Source organism: Belonocnema kinseyi, chromosome 4 (assembly GCF_010883055.1).
Source record: "Belonocnema kinseyi isolate 2016_QV_RU_SX_M_011 chromosome 4, B_treatae_v1, whole genome shotgun sequence".
Taxonomy (NCBI): domain Eukaryota; kingdom Metazoa; phylum Arthropoda; class Insecta; order Hymenoptera; family Cynipidae; genus Belonocnema; species Belonocnema kinseyi.
In genome coordinates this window covers 102,050,332-102,070,150 of record NC_046660.1, presented here as the reverse complement: position 1 = coordinate 102,070,150, position 19,819 = coordinate 102,050,332, and the positions used below count along the sequence as shown (strand labels likewise).

The window sequence follows — 19,819 nt, the reverse complement described above, 5'->3', positions numbered from 1 at the left end:
ACGCCAATTAGCACAAATGGTAAGTTCCGACAGTGCCTACAAGTGTGCCTACTGGCCGCTAAATGGCAATACCGGTTTCATATGTATACACCTGGTATAAGCCGCTTTTTGGAACAGTTTAAATGATACTATAACTACTGGCGGTCATAAGGGAAAATATATAGACATTCAGCAGATTCTAAGTTATTTGGGACGATAAGCTTGAAAATTCGAATAACAAAATTTCAACCACCCTACTGGACACGACTTATTACATAATGTGATTCACTTAATATTTATTTCGTTTATTTATAGTTTTAATACTTGATAAACGATTATTTACATTTTCATGCAAAAATTGCGAAATGTATTGAGATTATATTTTTGTATATAATATTTTTTATGTAAATTGTTCTGACAAAGAAAAGGTATCTATTATATTATGAGAATAAATACAGTGAAATTTTTCAAGAGCCCTCACTTTTATGGCCTTTCCGAGAATTGACGCTGCGCCGCATTCAGGTGTAACAGGTGCTGCACGGGGTGCGCGGGATATGCGGCTGTCACTTATACGAGCAGTCAGACGTGAACAAACAAAAGCGGAGCAGGCTATAATGAGTTATTTGCCACCCACCGTCAGCCCCGAAATCGGGACTATAGAAGAGTTTCACTGTCTTTAAAGCAATTTGTAGCATAAATGATATAAAAGTTTTAATCTATTTTTTCGATATACTTTTACTAAATATTAATATGATTAGATAGAAATTTAAATAATTTTACAAAAGAAATTGATGAAAAATAACATTTCATGTTGATGAGTCCTAAGTATGACCCGTTATGAGGCCTTAAAAACAGGGACCTTTGAGAATTAAAGCGCAATTGCATTCAAAGAACCGCGTGAAAAAATTCGTAGCACTTCCAAGAGCGAATAAAACACTCCGGCATTTATATTCATTCCCAAACATATCCCCCCCCCAGTTAAACTCTCGTAAAAAGGTACATTGATCACGCAGATAATGGCTAAAAACAGGATGCATGTGTAAAACAGCACTGTGTATAATTATCGAGTTCATTGTAATTAATGGGCCAACATGTAAAATATGTGTTGTGATTATACAAAATCCTACAAAACTGTGGTAAAAAAGTAGCGAAAGAGTGGATTTTAAATTCGCTAGTCCTGTTAAACTTTACTTCATACGCTTCAAACTTTTAATTGAAAAAGTACACATTTTATAGTATTTATGACAATCAAAATAGTTGACTAATTTTCAGCCAAAAGAGATGCATCTTCCAAGACAGAGTTGCGTTTACAAGCTGAAACATCGAATGGCTTAGAAAGCAGTGAACTTAAAAAATACCGAAAACATGAATCTTCAACCTAGAAAGATGATCTTTCCTCCAAATTGTTGAATTCTCAAGAAATGAACAAAATTAATTTTATACTAAACAGTTTCATTTACAACGAATGGAATCTTAAATCAAAGAAGATTAACCACAACCAGTTACATTTCAAGCAAATATTACAGTCTTCAAGCCAAAAAGAGGAATTTATTAAAGGAAAGCGAAATATTTAACTAAGAACTTTTCTACCAACAGAGATGAATTGTCAATCTACAAAATTGATGCTTTATTCTAAAAGGACGATTTTTCAACAAAGCAGTCGACTTTTAGAACATAAGCGATGACTTTTTAACAAAATAGTTGAGTATTCAATAAAATAGTTAATTTTCAAAAACATAGATGAATTTTCTAAAATGATGAATTTTATACAAAAAAATGAATGTTCAACAAAGAAGTTTAAATTTTAACCAAGTACTTAAATATTCAATAAAAAAAGATTACTTCTGATAGAGAAATATAATAAATGATATTTCTCTCTAAAGGTTTTTTATTTTTAATCGAAAACATTTTAGTTCAGTCAAGAAGAGAAAAAACTACTAACTAAATTGTTGAATTTTCAAACTAAAAACACGAAGTATGTGGAAAACAGTTAAATTTTTATTCAAAAAACATGAATTATTGAGCAAAATATTGGTTTTTAACCAAGTAGTTGAATTATTTATGGAAATAGTGAAAGTTTTAACCGAAAAATATAAATTATTTACAAAATAGTAGAATTTTGAAGCAAAAAAAGAATTATTCAATTAATAAAATTAATTTATAACAATGTATTTTCAATCACATAAATTATAATTATCATTATAATCATTATAAAATACTTTTTGGAATCTTCTCAAATATGGGAGTCAAATTTACAGAAACATAATTAAAAATAAGAACCTGGTTATTAACACTTTTTTATTCTTCTCAAAGGCGATATCAAACAGCTAGGATATACGAGTATATGGACATACTTTTCAGGTTGTCAAATAAAAACAAGTAAACCCTCCATGACATTACGCGCAGAATGACTCGTCACCCCATATGTCACGATTTGTCACGCTTCACAAGAACCCCCCTTTCCCCCACCCCTCGGTGCGTGACATCATAAGTGAACGCTCCCATAGTTACATTTTCAAATTAAAAAAAAATACATTTTCAACACAATAGATAAATCATTAATACAATATCAAAAATGTTACCAGAGAAAAAGAAAAGAAATAGAGGAATTCTTTAAAGAAGGTGTAAAGAGGGAAATATAAGTTGGTATTTAGTTGATTTACTTGTAAAATAAATTAACTAAGTTTTATTTTTTCGAGCATTTCGAAAAATTGTTATTCATATTTATACTTTTTAGGTGCACTGAGAGACCTTTTATTAGAATAAATGATGAAAATGAATGAGAATTTAATATAACATCGTTCCAAAACAGGGAAAACAGGGTTTGCGTATCAAAAATTAATATAGCGGTTTTCAGCCGTCAAAACTAATATTTTTGTTTGAGAGAATTAAAAATTTACTATATCAAAGTTAACAATTGAAGTTAAGACGATAGTCATTTATTTGAAAGAGTGAAAACATTGTTTGAAGTTGCCATACAAAGCATATGATAATCTCAAACGACTATATGAAAAATAACTCACTCCACCAAAAGATTTAACCTTCAGAAGGAGGAACTAAATACACAAATTAATTACAACTAAATACATAAACATGCGTACAATTATTATTTTCATTATTATGTACTTAATTTATTCACTACATACATAATCGCACGCTTAATCGCTATGAAAAATCGGAACGGCTGCGGCGCGATTCATTAATTCTAACGAAAAGTCTGTCAGAGTGGATGTCAACATTCATTTTAACCCCCCCCCCCCTCCTACGTCAAACATAATTACGAAACTTGTTAACCCTCCTTCACTCTGAAACTGTGACTTGGTTTTTGAATGACCCATAAAAATATATACTTGTTTTTTACTGGTCAGTTCAAAATTGTGAAATAAAGTAGGCACTAACTAGTGTCACAGAATTTTCCGTATAACTATCCGGTTGCATAGCGCTAGGGCTAATCTTACGGAATTTTCCGTAACGTTAGAACTGAATAAACTAAAAAAGGGAAAGTTCCGTTCTTATACAGATAATTCCGTAACGGTATACTTACAGCTTGTATAAAATGCAGTTAAATAAGGAACGAAGATAGTACATAATTCATATCACGTTTATTGTTGAACTATTCTAGCATGTGATTCAAAATAAAGTTAACAATGTGCCTTTATATCAATATCAGCAGAAGACATTAATTGCTACTGACCTTTCCTATAACCATATTTATTCACTTACTCATGATTCTGACTAATTGCCTTGTTTTATATTTAGAGCAGGTCGTGATTCATTTAAAATAACTCAATTCTATTTACATACATTACAACACCATTTAATCTTTGCGTTCAATATATTTCAAAATGTAATCAAAGACTTTAACATTTCAGTGATTTTTGAAACGTTTAGAAATAATAGATTTCGCTACTATATTATTTGTAAAAAAATTTTTTTACAAACTCCAAACAATTAGGGTTGTATACAATTTTCCGAAAAATAAAATGTGCTATAAATCATAAGGATTGAAGAAGAATTGTAGTTTGTACCAATAATCGAAGCTGAAACCGAAGCTGAAACAGAAAAATTCTAATAATTTTGATTAAATAAACATAATTAATTTAACCCATCTTTTCTTGAGTTAGTTTAAATTCTTAATCAAAGGCAAGAATTAACGGCAATTAATCATCTGTTTTATAAATAATACGTTTTTTATAAGCGCTGAGATTGACTTCATGTAATTTTACAACCCTTAGAAACCTTAAAAAATTTCAATATTACCCTTTAAACATTTCTTTCTTCGAAACGAATTTTTTTTCAAATTTCGACACTTTAATTTGATGTGCTCCAAATAAGAATCCAGATATATTCATGCCGAAATTCTAATTAAATCCAAATGTTCTATTATAAATGTAATAGATAAAATTCTTCCTTTGATGCAAGCAACCTATGATTGTTAAAAAATTTTGGCGTAAAACAAAGTTTGTGGTAAAAGAAACAAATATTTTTCGGAAAATTCACACATGCTCCACATTTACACGTTTTCTCATCTTTTCCATACCAAACTTAAGCCTGTGACAAAAGTGTCTCAATGGACATTCTAGTGAAGCTTAATTTCCGAGTCCACATTAAACTCAATCTAGGCGTAATGACGCGACGAGCAACAAGAACCAAGATTATCATGACTTTCATAATCCTGTATCATCTCCCGTTTAATTTCCGGATGAAACCTCATTCGTAGATCGCGAGTTGTCACATCAGAATTCTGATTAGTATCCTTCGTGAACGACAAAATGTGGTTGGCATGACACGTGAGAGTTCTCGATATGTGCACTTGATTGGTTTCAAACCATATGCGATTGGATATCAAAATTCATTCCCATTGAAATAAGTGGAAATGCACAATCGTTTTGCAATGATGAAAGTAACAAGTTGGTCTGTCAGAAACTAGTTTGTGTTCGTGCATTGTGTTAAATGGCATTTAATGAAACATCGCACGATGAAAATGTCCCGTAATTCTTCAAATATGATTATTGTTTTTCCAATTAATCAAAAATTATGTATATTCTTAACAGAAAATACATTTTAACAAATTTCATAAGTTTATGATGAAACTTCATATATTTCAAATGCTTTCTTTCCTGACAAGAAATGAGGGCCAGACATCAGTGAATTTTCAATCCATTCAAGTATTAACGATAGTTTTCTAAACTCGCATACAAAAATATTTAGGACTTTTAGAGTTTCAAAGAATAGGATTTTTTATTTTTTTAAGTAAAAATTACTGCAAGCAATATTCCGTTCCCATTGAAAATACTTTTTAACCTTTCGCAGTTTTTAATGAATTTTCAATTAGAAATTCTTCTGAGGAACCCATTGATAAAATATAAACGTTTTAGTATAATAATTAATTTTATAGGCTGACGAAATGTTTTGCTTATTAGAAAGAATTAGGCGGCAGATATTTTTTTGATTCGAGAAAAGAGGTTTTTTAACCTTAATTGAGATATTATAGTTCTATTTCAAATTTCGGAAAGATTTGCAATTTGCATTGGATTTAAGTTGTCAATTTTTCCAAAAGCCCAACCCTTGAATTTTCTGAAATTGGCATTCCTATAAAGAAAATATCCGGTGAGATGTATGCGGGCTAAACTATTTTTCTGTCCACGAGAATTTTCTCTATAAATTAAAATTTCAAAATTTAATCTGTGTGTTGTTTAGAATCTGTCAGAAAATAAGAACCGATAACAAATTTGGATGGTGAATGACTTCAAGCCACTTTTCTCGGTCTCCAAAGAAAACACCATACGCGGATAGGTTTTCAATAATTAATAAGCGGTCGTGGACAATTGTTCAGGAATGGTCCCGAAGTAAATAACCAAAAAGCGAAGGCGTAATAACTGCGCCAAAAGCTGAATCGCACCTGAGCGAGGTGTCTTAAACGATGACTCTAGGGTACCGGGAAACCTCTCGAAGTATTTAGTTTATTCTTGTAGGCAGAGCTTTACAAGAATGGGCGAAACCTTCCCCTAACTGCTCGCGGGAACATCAATGATACCACCAAACCACCAAAAACTTGTAGAAGCGGTTCAAAACGATCGAATGTTCTGCTACGATGCTACGATTATCGCGCCTATTCTACGAGCTTCCTGTTTCAGTCAAAGATCCACCCAAACCCACGAAGTAGAGACTTTTTAAAGAGAGGTATATAGGATCCCGAAAACACTGGAGTTAAAAGAAGATACTGATGATATCATCCACTTCAAGGAGTTTTGCGACAACCTCATAACATCTGAGATGTCATGTCCATCAATCACTGCCGAAGAGGTGAAAAAAGCACCTAGAGTTAGGAAGTACTTTTCCATACAACTTCTGCACACCACATTTGACGCCGACCCGTGCAGAAATTGCCAAATGTTTGCCTTATTTCCGATTTGGACCAGATCGGGCACACAATTTTGTGGTTGTTAAATTTGGCCCCGCCTAGAGCCCGACTTAACAGCCAAGCTTGACAGTAGATGGCGCTCCATTAATTTCGTGGACTAAAGTGGGTTGACTCCATATCGCCCAAGTTTCAACGTAAAGTGTCAAGCGTCAAAAATATTTCCATTATTGAAAAGCGACAAAATAAGTGGAAAAAATGCCAAAAGTGAGCACAAGACGAATGCGTAGGTATAGTATACTTCAAAATATTCTTGAATTACGTGTTGAAGACTATAATAAGTAAATTTATTAAGAATGTTAAGATGAAACCTAACCTCGAAATTAGGTTATGTATTTATAAGAAAAGTAGCAAAAGTAATATTTCATTTGTTGAATGTGAAAAAGAATTAGATCAACAATGGCGTTATAAACGTATTTATTTTCACTCATTTTTAGGTGATTTGATACAATCGGAATGTAAATACAACCTTCTTATTTATATTCGCTTTTGTAAAAATAACTTAATGATCCAGTGCGATAATATAATCCACTTATTTCAAAATAACTTTTCACAATTAGGTTCAATATAGAAATTGAAAGCAACTTCAATTTATAAATTAAAACCAAAAATCTATTGCAAAATACTTAAACGGTTTATCAAACACAAATTCTGGCTGTTATAATGCGTCGTTTGACTTTTTCCGTTTGCTCGAAAAAAAGTGTCTGACATACTCCAATTTTTTTCATACCACAATCTGTTAGATAACCTGATATTTATATTCTCAAATTTCTGTTAAGGAGGTGATATATTCGATTTTAATATTATTTTATTTAAGAATCCCTTTTAATTAAGAATAAGAAAAATAAATTAATATGGGCCCGATCGGGGCCAGTATGGTTATCTGTGGGCGCAGTTCTCGGGCCCCGATCAGGCATCAAGTTTCATTTCGAGTCTGGCCCCATCTAGATGGCCTGATTTGGGCCAAATTCTGCCAGATCTGTCCCCGATCAGATCGAAATTGGAATTTCTGCACGGGGAGAGACCCTGATAATTGACAAGTGCGTATGGAAAGACGCAGCAGTCCATCAGCGCATCCTGGCCGCAGCCAGATTTCCTAGCTGGAAGAATCTAGGCTTTCCCTCTGCTGGCCCTCGACAGGTTATTGTCGTGTGCAACTTGTCATACATTATTTACTCACTTTTTAACACCATATTTTTTTTATTAAACTAGATAAAAAGATTTATTCAGAAAGATATATTTAAAAAATAATTTATATCAATTAATTATTTTCTTGGGGGGACCTTGTAAAGCCCTCAACAGGTAAAACGGGTAATACAGATGTGAGTACAAAAAAAGTACATTAATGTTCTTATGCTTAATTATACTTAAATTTAAAAAAGAACAAATTAAAAAAATGACCGAGATGCAAGCTTTGAAAAATTAAATTTTTTTCTGAAAAAATTGAAAACATTTGGTGTCTTAAAAATTTAAAAAGAGTTTTTCTTAAAGATCGATTTAATTTGAAATCAGGTAAGTACGTTTAAAAATTATATATAACAAATCGAGCTTCGAAAACCTTTTTTCCTAGTTTCTAAAGTATTGGATGAATTCCGTCAAGCATTTATGATACAGCACTCAGCGTGGCATCGCAGCTATGGGGATTAGGCGCTCGACTTATAAGCCTGCGGTGCGTGCGTTCGATTCTCGGCGCTTGCGGATATTTTAATAAACTGCGTTTGTCTTTAGTTATTAGTATAAGTCTTTGTCTAATCAAATTTAACAATAAGTTTAGTTTTAAAACAACGTTGCGGAGTATAGTTAATAATCGAATGTCAATAAAAATACGAGAAAACGGAGGAGTGTTTGTCAGAGGCTACAGAAAGGTTAAAATCTTTAGATTAAGCTATTGCAAAGTAAATGTTTTTTACAATTGGATTAAAATTTTCCTTCTTTGAATCAGAAATTTCTGGTAATAGATTATGGCAATGTTCTGGTTGAACTTTAATGCTACTGCAACCATAGAATCACACTTCAGAATTTAAAGCATGATCATTTTTTTAATATTTTAATCATATTTTCTTTGAATCGACAAAATAAAAAAAAAATAGCATATGCTTTTGAATAATAGTGTGTGAGGGACTATCTAGATTCTACAAAGACCCTATTAATAGACCCGAACTGGGTTGCCTACTGATGACCTCGCTAGCTGAGCGTGACGCTTTCGCTTGCGCCCTCGACAGATTGCCACTTTAGGGCCTCGATAGAAAATAGGAATTCTAGACAGGACCTCTAAAGAATCAAGCTATAATTTCTACCCGGGTTGAGCGAGATGCATACAGAGATTGGTGCCTCTTTGGAAAATTAAATTCACTATCACATCTGGAAATTATCGCGTGACAACGAACAACGTCACCATCCATAAACTTGAAAGTCCCAAAACCGGAACTCAAATTCTCTTTAAATTATTTTTAAAAACTACAAAGTATTTTACTAGTATTTCCGAAGTAGTCTGATGCTGACTAAAAAATTCTTAAAACCACATACCTTAATTAATTATTAAAAAATTAACTTTTCCTCAAAATTAGCATGATCAAGGAATTTAAAAAAAGACTAAATCCCGTCATTGGCAGCCTCCAGCCCTCATTGGAAATATATGTGTGTCTGCCCTTAATCAGTGCCCAGCCCCTGCTGGCCGGTCGCAAAAATGGGTTAATTTCGACATTGAACTTGCATTATGACGGATATGAAATTTTTTCTTTATAAAATATAGATCTGAGTATCCACAATACGAATAACTATGTGTTCCTTGCAAATTCTTGAACACGGTATCAGGTTGACCGCTTTGGACAAAAAAATGTTGAAAAAAGCTGATAAGATTTCTAAGAGTTTTCGAGCCTGAAATTTAAATTAAGTTTGCAATTTTTTTTTAACAAAAAATATGACGAAAAAATTGTCATTTTTTGATTTCATAAACAAATGAATTAATCAGGCTTTTTTCGTCAGAAAAATTCTTTTTTTTTGTATTGACAATTTTTTTAATTAAAAACTTTATGATCATTTTAGCAAACTTCATAATTTTGTATTAGCCTCATGGTATTTTTAAACAAATTTTATAAACAAATACATTATTTGGGTATTTGTTAGCATAAAAATTCGTTTTTGTAGCTGCAGTCTTTTGTTTTTTGGGCTTCATGAAAATTTCAGCAATATTCATAAATATTTTTAAATTTAATGCTTTTTTTAATCAAATTCATTAAACAAATGCATTAATCATGCATTTGTTGACAGAACATTATTTTTTTTTTTCGATGTCAACTTTTTAAATTGGGAATTTCATAATAAGTTCAGCAACATCCATGATTAGTTGTTTAATTTTATGATTTTTTAAAACAAATTTAACACACAATTAAATTATTTGGATATCTGTGGGCGGAAAAATTCGTTTCTTTCTATGTCAGTCTTTGTTTGAAAAAAAAAACATTTTCTTCGGCAAATACCCAAATAATGAAAGTTCCTAATTAAAAAAGCTGACAAAGTAAAAATACATTTCTGTCGAAAATGCCTAAACAATGCATTTTTTATAGAATTTGTTTTTTAAAAAAAGTATAAACTTGTCTTAAATAAATCATAAAATGTATGAACTACTTATAAATGTTGCTGAAATTCTCATGATGTTCCAAAATGAAAGGACAGGCACTGAAAAAAAAACTAATTTTCCTGCCGACAAATGCCTTAATAATGCATTCTTTAATCATAAAATTAACCAACAAACTATGAATGTTGCTAAAATTATAATAAAGTTACTAATTTAAAAAATTGACATCAAAAAAGCTAATTTTTCTGTCGGGAAATGCCTGATTAATTCATTTGTTTATTAAATATGTTTACAGTATTAACAATTAAAATCTCAAGAAGGAATTTGTTTATCATTATATTTCTTTTATCTAAAATTCTAGCAATATAATCTAAAAAATGTAAAATTATAAAAAATCGTTGACAAAATTCTTTCAACAAATGAAGTGTTTATAAAAATGTTGTTTGTTTATTATATAATATTAAGTACGAGAACCGGAAACTTCAAAATAGAAAAATAACATTTTTTCTCTAGATATTTGTTTATTTATAAGAAATTGTAAACCTAATTCACAAATCAGGCTCGAATTCTCTCTTATAAATCTTACCAGCTTTTTAAAAGATTTCTTTATACTTAAATATTTAGAAAAATGATGGAAGGTACGAATAAATATTAACAGACCAAAATTATTTAAATTAAAAGAAACACAAATTTTTAATAATAATTTCTTGATGGGTCAGACAGTTTTTGTTTTATTAATAAATATTACATTTTTTTAAAAAGAACACAAAGTACGGAAAAATAATGAAGTAAATTGATTCAATAAAGAAACTCAACAAATTTGTTATCAATTATTTTTTGATATGTTACAATAAAATGTGCAATAATAAAGTAATTTTTAGAGAATGTGCACTTTTTTTAATCATAAAAATAAGACCATAAAAATACGTCGGCTTAAATACCAATGCATATTATTATCATACCATTATGCCACTTCCTTAAAGGGGTAGCTTGACTCACTCATTGCGGAAAGAAGTAATTTGAAAGATGGTATAGATTTTTAGATTGATATAGAATTCCCGTGTTATTTATTTGAATAACACAATAGTTCAACAACACTATTCAGTCCCAGGCTGCTGATCAATCTCTCTAGCGATCACCGTAAGTGAAGGGCCTCACAAAGTCATTATGTGAAACTCCCCACTCGGGCTCATTAGTATCTAAGGTATTTTGTTTCAGGCGTCATTTACTCAATTCGCACTCTTCTTCATGCCTTTCTTATTAAATATTTATCTCTACTCTTTCATGACCTGGTATACCGCTATGGCTTGATTTACGTTCATTCCAAGGTACAAAAATAAATGTAATATGTATTTGATATCATAGTGTCTAACACAATGTAAAAAAGTTCGCATTTTGGACAACATCGAGCGCAAAGCTCGAGATACGTCATGAGAATGTTTTCGTTAAAGCCAATCATCAAATTGCAATTGTCGATGCTTTGACCTTTAATTTTAAAAGATCTGTGCATAAATGTTGGAAAGTACAAAGCCTGAGCGCGTGGCTTGAATCAAATACATTATCGAACGCGAAGTTCGAGACACGCACGAAGAGAACGAACCCGAACTTCGGGCAGATTTTTAAAATTATAATCACATAACAATGAAAATATATCTGTTTTAATATTAATGCATGTTATGAATTGTAATCATATACATTTATTAAAATTATACATTGTTCAGAGTAGCTGCAAATAAGGACTAATGTAGCAGGCAGATATTTCAGTTGTTCTTTTGGCGGTTTAATTTAAACTATAACCGTGCGTCAAAAAATGTTAATTAACTAATTCGACCTTTCTTTTCGAGTGAAGTATAAATTTTCAAATGATCAAAGGAAATTTACTCAAATTTCCTCGTGTTATGATAATTCGTAATGCAGAGGTTATTTCGTGTCCTTTTGCCAAACATTTTCTTTTTAACTGCATTTGCAATTTTCATCGAATGACTCTATTACAACAGCTTTACGCAAATTTTGCGGAATCTTTCCTCAATCAATTTTTGCCATCTAGAAATTACACTTAAATATATCAAAATTATACCGATATCTATTTCCCTCAGTGCAATAATGATTTTATTTTAACAATGATGATTTTGGTTTACGACTGTGTGTCTACATGTGTTCACAAACAAAACGTTTAATTCTGCAGTATTAAAAATGTTTGTAATTCTGCAACAGTCCTACAATCCAAGAATAAGGTACAATTGCAAACATATAATTAGAATTACGAAACTGCAACACATGTATTGTGAGTCTGGTAATTCGTGGAGTCGTCGCAGTAGTCTGGGATCCAAGAGCACTTTAGTGTCCATTTTCGCTCCTGATAGTTCGATGATTGAATCTTGTGCAGAATGTTCTCCTGATTCCAACATATCGGGTACACATGGCAAATTCCCGCTCATCTTTTTGTTATTTGACATTCTCTGTATTTAAATAAAAAAGGAACATCTCTGAAAGCTATTAAATTTTTGAAAATATTTTTTCATAATCAATTGAAAAAGTGTGTAATGCAAACATTTGATTACTGCTGTATGTTTATTTATTTACTAATTTAATAATTGAAAGATCTTCAAAATAATTTTTCTTCGTCTCAGCGAGTACTATATGATTACAAAAAAAATTGTGAAATGATAAAAAATATACTATGGAAAATAGTTTTTTCATTCAAACGCTATTTTATTGTTTTTCTCGAAAACTATCAATTAAATCAACATACATCACTGATCAAATTTGTGCATATTACACTTCTTTAAATGATTATAAAGAAATATTTTCCTAACTTTAATGACTTTCAGGGATGTGACATTTTTTACTTGAACTGAAAAAATATCAAAAAACAGTAAAACGACCGAGAATTTGCTATGGGCACCCGATATATTCGGAATCAGGAGAATAATTTGCAGAAAAATCAATCATCAGGATCTAAAATGGACACAACTCTCATCTTCGTATCCCAGACTTCAGCGTGAACTCTATGAGATACACTGTTAAAAAATTCTGTAGGAATTTTCAGACACGCGTCACTAAAGCTTTGTGCAGAAACCGTTTCTAAATTTTCCAAAACTGTAACATAAATTTCAGCAACGGTAACTGCATGAAACTCCAGTCACATGTATCACAAAATTATGTTGCAGTTTAGGAATTTTCAGTTACTGTAACTGAAAATTCCCAGAGGTTAAAAAATTTTGTTTGGTTCATTATTTTAATACGAAACATGAGATTTATATTTGTACTAAAAATATAAATTGAAAAAAAATTTAAGTGAAGTTAAACCACTGCTTCTGTATCCATGCTATATGTGCACCCATTGTAATAAATATATAATCAAAGCCCATCTTTTATGATAAGAATTTTTTTTTACATTTAATATATTGAGTATATTATATAACATAGTTTTTTACATACAAAACTTCGTTCGTATATACTGCAAATTTATATTAAAATTAATGAGCCAAACAATAATGTCTCTATACATTACATGTTTACAGAACTTTACTCACCAAATTTATACAAAATGTTATTTTATTTATTATAAATAATATTCGTGTGTAATTATTTCAAAAAAATTTTATTTTCAACCAGGAAATATGAATTTTCAAAAACAAAATTAATTTGTAGCAAAATAGCTAAAATTTCAACCAAAGAAATTAATTTTCAACTAAAATACGAATATTACCTAAAAAAATGATTTGTTAAAAAAGTGGTTCAACCAAAATTTTCAACAACAAAAAATCGTATCTTAAAACAGAGAAAAGTTTTTTTTTCAACGAGACAGTTGAAATTTTAATAAAAAGGGCAACTTTTTGAGAAAAGAAATGATTTAATTTGTATAAAAACAGTTGAATTTTTATCCAAGAATGGTGCCATGCCTACTTAAATAGATTGTTAAATCAAAGACAAATAATAATAAAAATTGTGGAATTTTTCTCCAAAAAAGATTTCAGTTTCACTTTTCGGCATGAAAATATGAATTTTAAATGAGAAAAAATTGTCTATGAGAATTATTGCAATTTCCACTCAAAAATATGAATTTTCAATAAAACAGTTGAATTTTTAACAATAAAGAAAAGAGACTTTAATACAAAATTCTTGAATTTTAAACCAAACCGTTGCATTTTTATCGAAGAAAGATGCAATTTCTTGTAAAATAGATGACTTTTTTAAATAGAAAGAGACATTTTCGAAAAATAGTTGAATTTTCAACCAAAAAAGATTTCGTTTCACTTTTTAGAATTGAAATGTGAGATTTAAAAAATAATTTAATTTTCTATGAAACTAGTTAATATTGTGGAGAAAGCCACTGCAAACAACAAATATAAATAGGGCATACAATCTACTAACAAGAACATTATACCATGTAATTACCGCAAATCTTAATTTTTAGTTTTCGCTAATTTCTCACTTACTAATTTTTTATTTTCCCTGACCATATTATATTACAAGAGCAAAATCGTAAACTTATAATATTTTTAACCTAGAATCTTTTATAGACGAAATAAACTAATTTCAAATTTATTTTACTTGACAGTAACCCTAACCAATAAAAATTCCCTGACTTTAAAAAAAAAATGGTTGTTAGTCAGGTTCGTTTTTACTCACCAGGTTTTTTCAGCGTATGATGTTCCGAAAAATGTTGTGCAGAAATAAAATTCCCCCCTTACGTAAAAAATTATAACATAATCTTTCCATACCGCCGATTACCACAAATACTGAACCTTCATGCTTCGTCTGCTAGCTGCACGCGCTCAAGCAGCGAGGAGTGCGCATACAACTGTGCATTTCTTTACGTCACGATAACTTATATTTCTGTTACCATTTAGGAATTTTAGGAAAATATACGTAATTTTCAGAAACCGCTTCTAAAGTTAAATACAAATTTAGTAAATTTACTATAAAAGTTACGGAATTTCATTTTCAGGAACCTAATTTCGTAAATTTCAGTTACTTTAGTATCTTAAATGTGTCGGAATTTTCCAAACATTTCTAACAATGTATTGTGAGATTTGAAAACATGATGTATTGTTTATGTTTCGGAAATAAGCTTCCAATATATTTATTGCAAGTTTCCAACGAAGAATTTTTACATTTTCAAAATAAGAAAAATACTACCACTTAAGGAAATACTAATCTCCAAGGCTCTTGTGCACATGTATAATTAACTTACAGCATCTTTAATCGATTACACATACTCATTACAGAAGTGAATTTTCCAGTCTAGTCAGTTCCACGTCTTTCAATGATTGCGTTCTAGTCAGTACATGTGCACTCAAGCAAGTTCACATGCAACCATCTCTTTAAGTAACTGCGACAATAAGCGCAAAACATCGTTTCTAAAATTAAGTCGTGCAAGTGACAATCCTGTACATAGTGTGTTGCAATGGCTTTTAGTAAATACGAGTAGTTACCCCAGCTTCAGTTCTCATTAAAAAGTGTTCTCCAACTGAAGGTTTTTATTTAAAAATTTATAATCAACTACTAACAATAAGCTGGATTATTAAAAAAATATGACGCGTTTTTCAATTAATATCTAGAAATCATTGTTTTCGGGAACATTGTCTTCACGATTAAATGAAATATAAAGAAAATTGTTTAAAATAAACAGCCTGAGAAATTTAGATTTATGAGGAATTCAGGGTTATTTAAATAATATATCCAATAATAATAATAATAATAATAATAATAATAAGTAATAGACCCCATCATGCACTTGTCTGCAACCCAGTCCACGAATAATGAGGTTATTTCAAATACTTTCTCTGAACTACAATCTTTAAAAACGAAGAACTGCATATGTAATTTTGATAAACTTGATTAAAATTTAAAACTACAGTATCAATATTTAAATTGAACGATAAATTTTATACATTATACGAATATATTATTTACTTTAATATTTTATGTTACAAATTTAATATTTTAGAATATTAGCGTTGAATCAGCTCGAAAACTTTTGGTAATAATTTTCAGAAGCTAAAGAGATTTTTTTGTAAATTCAATTAAATATCTACAAAAAACGCTTCTTTAAGTTCCTTATTTGCTAATTCAAAGAAAAACCCTGATAATAATGCAATAAGTTTCTCTGAAACCCTTAAAATTCAAATGCCAGCCTCAAATAAAGTAAACTAAAAGTTATTTATGATTTTAGCAAACATTTATTTTTCCAATATTTACATATGTTAGAAATTGACAAAATATACATTTACCATTGAAAATATCTTAGTATGTATAAATTTAATTTACAATCTATTTTTTGTAAAAATTCTCATTTTTTCATGTCTTGCAATTTCATGTCTTTCTATTCTTAAATCTTTATAAAAAATAAAAAGTTTTCATTAAAAAAAATTAAGTGTCTCATTTAATTTACAGAAGTTTAGAACAGAAAGTTGTCTCAAAAGCTTTGCATTTGTAAACTTTTATTTAGTATATGTGAGAAAATCACATTTTCCAAATAAATTTTAAATACTCAATAAATTATCTTAAAAGTTTTTTGGTGATTTAGATACTTCTTCAGGTTAAAAATGTAAAATTCATTCGCAAAAATTTACTTAAGAGCTTTCGTAAATGAAAATAAAGCCAGAAATTCAATCTTTAAATTCCTCAAGCTTTAATGATTCCTTAGTAATAAGTATTTTAAGTGTATAGTTGGCAAGACTTAAGAAATCCCAGTTATCCCAGTTTACTAATCAATTCATTCGATATTTCCGAAGGCGCCAAAAATTAAACGTTTTAGAATCAAAGCGTTTTTTATTTTTACAACTTTTTATTGTTAACCCATACAATTAAACACAGGAAATCGGTTATTTGAAATAAACACCGTAAACATTCTCAGATTAACATTAAAAATCATTTAGTTCAAAAAAATTCATTTGTTTAGCGTTTTATACCGGAAATTAGTAATTTCAATTAAAATCATTCAAATTCAAGTAAAAACAACAAAATTATGGACAATTTTAGGTTATGCTCACGTTACACCGAAAATCAGTGTAGCTGTGGTGGAAAAATTTGTACAAAAAAAGTGCAATAAACTAAAATAACTTTTACAGGAATTCCACAAATAAATACAATTAATTACAACCAAAATTACAGAAAAGTACACGTTTTTTCTATTATTGGGACAAATTTTGTATTTATTTTTCATTTTATTATATGTTGTTGTTTTTTGTTACAATTTCGATTTCCTACAGGAATTTACAAAAAAACACAACCACAAGCATCTACATAAATTTGCAAGTGTTGCAGCCCAAAAATTACTCCTATTTGACCGAGGATGACATGCGTTTAAAATATTACAATGAGATGATTTTAAATTAGCGTTTACATGATCGCTTTTACAAAAATAACAATATTTAAACTTGAAAGAATTGGTAGAAAATTAAAAGACAATCATGAATAATCGTTATTAAACAATAAAAAACCTTACGTTTAATTTTTTTTTCAAATATCTAGCAATTTATTTGACACCGTATATGTAATTCGAAATTATGTCTTTGCCATGTTCTCAATATCTTCCATCTAAGGTTAAAGAAGAACAGCTTTCTTTGACTGCAAATAAAAATTAAATAATTAGAAAAGAATTGCAAAAGCTTAACTGCGAACTCAAACATTCAAAGTGGAATACTTTTGTGTTAAACTTTCAAAATTAAGGCTGGAAATTTCTAAATTTATAAATTAAATAATTTACGTGTATACAATGAAAGATTTTAACACCTTTTAATACAAAAATTTTTAATTAAAAGTCAGCTGTGAAATGTAAAATATTGAACTTTTATACATTGTGCAGTTAAAAGTTTTGAGAAAATAGACACCCGCGCCATCATTTTCAATGCTAGCATTGAAAAGAAAATAACTTCAGGCGTAAGGTATGTTTTGTTTAATGGCGATTACTCACCATTGCCTTTTAAGATTCTACCATTCCTTTAAAGTTTTATTGATCATGTATACACTAATATAAAATTGTATCATTACAATATACTAAATTTTTTTCATCCCAGGTCAAACAAGAACAAGTTTTCGACTGCAAAACCTTTTGATTCCTGTAAATGCTTGTAGTTGTTAATTATTGTATTTGCACTTTTTTGTAAATACTTGTTGGAAATTAAAACTACGACACAATAAAGCAATATACAATAAAATAGAAAAAAAGTACAGCATTCGTTTACATAATAAACAAAAGTTGTTCTTTCCAGTAATTTTAGTTGTAATTTATTGTATTTATTTATATATTCCTGTAAAAATGGTTTCATTTTTTTTTGTAAAAATTTGTACACTAGGTTATATAAAAATTTTAATAAAAAAAAAAATTTTGCATAACTGAATTTCCCAATATTTATACTATTTTGAAATCTCGTACTTTCGTAAAGATCTATAATTTTCTTCAATAACACAGCCACACAAAAAAAAATAAGTGTGCGGATCTGGTAACAAGACACACGTATTCCTATGGATTTTGGGGCGCTGAATCCAAATTCGGTATCAAAAATCATCCATCACGTCATGGTTGAGTCATAACCTCAAAAAATGACGAAAAATCATGCACTGAGGCAAATAAATTTCAAAATAATGCCAGTGATGCAAATTTTCACTTCAAAAATATGTCGACAACTGTGAAAGATCAACCCTTGCCTGATATCAACTTATTTAACATAACTTTACCGAACAGAACCTGACCTTACCTAACCTGAATTAACAGAAATTTATTGACCTACACGTAAAGCTCTGGAAGCATATTTTCCAAGTAGCAAATGTGTGCTACATCGAATGGGTCAACTCGAGCCTAACCTAGAAATAAATCTAACCTAGCCTAACCTAACCTAACTCACGAAACACAAATAAACTGATTGTGTTGTCCCGTTGTGTTTGCGGTACCGTTTCATTCAGCTTCGGCTTAAGCTACATAGAGGTTTAACCTATCCAACCTAACAAAACCTGACCTAACCTAACCTAGCCGAATGAAATTCAACCACACGTGTAGCTATGTAAGTGTACGGTTCTCAGTCTCAAATGTTTGCTATATTTAATAGGTTAACTCGATCTTAACCTATAAATGAATCTAACTTAACATAACCTAACGAAATTTTGCTTAACGCAACACAACTTAACTTAAGTGTTCCCGTTGTAAAACAATAAAATTCATTTCATTGTTCTACAGGTGGTTAAACATTTGGACGCACATTACTCATTTGAAGAAACTTAGAACTACAAGTAGAACTGACCCCATTTCAATTAACCTGACAATGTTTGTATCAATTAAAATGTAGAACTATAACTTAAACATGCAAATGAATAAGAGTTTTATTCAAAATTTGTTTCTCTCTGCTTTTCTTAAACTTAAGGGATATATTTATACTATCTTTCGTGTTTACATTTTATCTTGCTTTTTATCGTAATTAAATTGATTTATAGACCTACTTCAGTCTATTTTCTGCCTACTATAACGTGTCCTTTTTTCTTCATTTGTAGGTTAAGATCGCGTTAACCTATTAAATATAGCACACATTTAAGACTTAGAACCGTACGCTTACATAGCTACACGTGTGGTTGAATTTCATTCGGCTAGGTTAGGTCAGGTTTTGTTAGGTTAGGATAGATTAAACCTCTATATAGGTTAAGCCGAAGCTGAATGAAACGGTACCGCAAACACAACGGGACAACACAAGGAGTTTAATTGTGTTACGTGAAGTTAAATTAGGTTATGTTAGGTAAGGTCAGGTTTTTTTAAGTTAGGATAGGTTTGACCTCTTTGCAGGTTAAACCCAAGCTGATTCAAACGGTACCGCAAACACAACGGGACAACACAATCAGTTTAA

The 19,819-nt window shown here is 30.1% G+C and overlaps 2 protein-coding genes across 8 annotated transcripts in view; one reads left to right on the top strand and one right to left on the bottom strand.

Moving 5' to 3' along the window:
* LOC117171686 (pro-resilin-like) overlaps window positions 1-15,285 on the bottom strand; it is a 48,673-nt gene extending 33,388 nt beyond the window's left edge. For 2 of the 6 annotated variants that reach the window (XM_033359210.1, XM_033359213.1), the window contains exon 1: window positions 14,613-14,734. The gene's annotated coding sequence lies outside the window, so the exon portion shown is untranslated. Of the gene's footprint in view, window positions 1-14,612; window positions 14,735-15,122 lie in introns of those variants that run through there. The other 4 variants (XM_033359211.1, XM_033359209.1, XM_033359212.1 and 1 more) reach the window with 4 other exon arrangements.
* Window positions 15,239-19,819, top strand: part of LOC117171685 (cytochrome P450 CYP12A2-like) — a 16,528-nt gene continuing 11,947 nt past the window's right edge. For both annotated transcript variants that reach the window (XM_033359207.1, XM_033359208.1), the window contains exon 1: window positions 15,239-15,459. The gene's annotated coding sequence lies outside the window, so the exon portion shown is untranslated. The remainder of the gene's footprint in view (window positions 15,460-19,819) is intronic.